Genomic DNA, 2,475 nt, shown 5'->3' on the forward strand with positions numbered 1-2,475 from the left:
TATATATATATATATATATATATATATATATATATATATATATATATATATATATATATATAATCATATTAATATATATATTTATATAGGGATAGGGACCATACAGTATATATATATATATATATATATAAAATCCACAAATATATATAAATATATTAATCTAAAAATATTTATGACTGCCTTTAACTTTTAACTATTTTAATATATATATATTATATATATATATATGTCATAATATAGGGGTCTTTGGGATAATAAATAGTACACGTTTTGGAGCCGCTGAAAGTATACAGGGATATATATATATTTATATATATATATATAAAAATCGCTATAGAAAACGTGCCTTTTTAAATAGCTCCCGTTTTGCTTCATGTCGGTAATGAAAAGCATGTTTTTGGTGGTGTTTCCATTTGCAAGGGAAAGCAACAGAAAAGTTAATAAAACTGAAATTTGTAAAAACGTTTATGACTGCGTAATAACTTTTAAAAAAATTTGCTAGTTTCTGACCTGCTAGTCTGGGATAATAAATAAACGCGTTTGTCCCGCTATGCAACAAACATAGAAAAGGTTGACCGTTTTGCTTCAGTCTGCAGCACAAAGGTTGTCCTGAAAGCAACAGGTTACAAACATAAGGCTGACCCTAGTCTGCATACAAACGTTTGTCCCGCTATGCAACAAAAAGGTTGACCCGCTACTGCATACAAACGTTTGTCCCGCTATGCAACAAACATAAGTCGGGTTTCCTGCTACAAACATTGACCTATTAAACTACAGAAACTAAAAGCGTACAGTGTTACAGTGTTCGCTATTTTCTGACCCACTAGTCTGCATACAAAAGGTTGTCCTGCTAGGCTACTACCATAAGGCTGACCCGCCAAAGTATATACATGATGCTGACCCGCTAATCTATGTACATGAGGCTGACCCGCTACACTGCATGTGTGAGGCTGACCCTACCTACATCAGGGCGGATGGAAAACGCTAGCCTAGGCTACCTGTAGCCTACCTAAGAAACCTCGGTTAGGCTATTCCCTACCTCCCTACCTACATTAGAACGGGCGTAAATTTTGTAACGTTGATTTTTTTAACATATCTGGTCTCAGATCAGGATGGCGGAACGGCGCTGCGCACCTTATCCGCATTTTTAATGATTCTTGGCAGGCACGTATGCTCTGGCAAGCGGTAATATCTGTATTCACTGTAGCCACAGGTTACAAAAAACAATGATGATTTTTTAACATATCTGGTCTCAGATCGGCATGGCGGAACGGCGCTGTGCGCCTTATCCGCATTTTTAATTATTCTTGGCAGGCACGTATGCTCTGGCAAGCGGTAATATCTATATTCACTGTAGCCACGGGTTACAAAAAACAACTGCTTACCTTATTTATTCAAAGTCGCTGCTGTCTGACCACATAGGTTACATAGATAACAGTATCGGCTCCGCAGGTCCTAAATCCAAAAACGCCCAAAATGGACACGGAACACATTCTAGGTATCGCTTCTGGGAACAAAATAAAATCGTGACTTTCCATCGCGGTGGTTCAAGAGAGAAAGAAAGTGTGGTTCTGGTGTTGGCCAAGGCCTATGAATCATGTCTTTAGAACGCATTATGATTGGTTCAAAGTATTTAATCCATAAGCCTTAGGGCATGACCTGGGTCAGCCTGAGATACAATTGGACAGAATTAAATATCCTGCGGTACGGCCAGGGCGCCATGCGGCGGCAGCCTTAGGAACTAGGGTTGAGAGAAGCGCTGCACATCGACCATCTGACTAACTACGGGAGAGCGCTGCTCCGTGACACCGTTCACGTCAACTTGGTACTTAGAAAAAGTTACGCTCCGCTGAAAAAATTGTCGTTCGGGAAAATCAAGCAAACTGGTCAAGTAGTACTTTTTGAGTAGAATTGGGCCTGCTGAACAGTTTTTATTCTATGCAATTTTTCATTTGGAGTCATTGTTAATGAGCTACGGGGGCATCCCTAGGATATGTAAACTACCCCACGTTTTATAGTAGGGACTGCCTTATGGGCCAAGGGGGGGTCCTCAATTATGAACAAAAGGGATGTGAAGGGGACTTACCTTGAGGTTTTTATTGATTAGCCCAGGGAACAAGGTCGCCAGTTTGGAATTAGAACTCTCTTTACATTTAAGGGGTTTATTTACAGAAAATGGGGCAAACATGATAGACAAGTAAGTCAGAAATGCCATCAATTTACAGACAAGCAATAAAATGAAAGGGGTAAATCCCAGGATAATGGCAATTAATTTCTGCAAGTTGATTTCTGTGTTGGTAACGGATTCTCGCGATCAGGCTGCGACCAGGAATGGTTAGGAACTTTGGATGGCAGTCAGTAAGGGATATCTTGGCATGGATTTGTGAACTGGGCAGGGTTATGCAGCCTCCTGGAATAGAGTTCCAGGTTAACACACACACAATAATGCACAAAGGAAAATCCCCACAAAATGAT

The sequence above is a fragment of the Macrobrachium rosenbergii genome, chromosome 21 (genome assembly GCF_040412425.1).
Source record: "Macrobrachium rosenbergii isolate ZJJX-2024 chromosome 21, ASM4041242v1, whole genome shotgun sequence".
Taxonomy (NCBI): Eukaryota; Metazoa; Arthropoda; class Malacostraca; order Decapoda; family Palaemonidae; genus Macrobrachium; species Macrobrachium rosenbergii.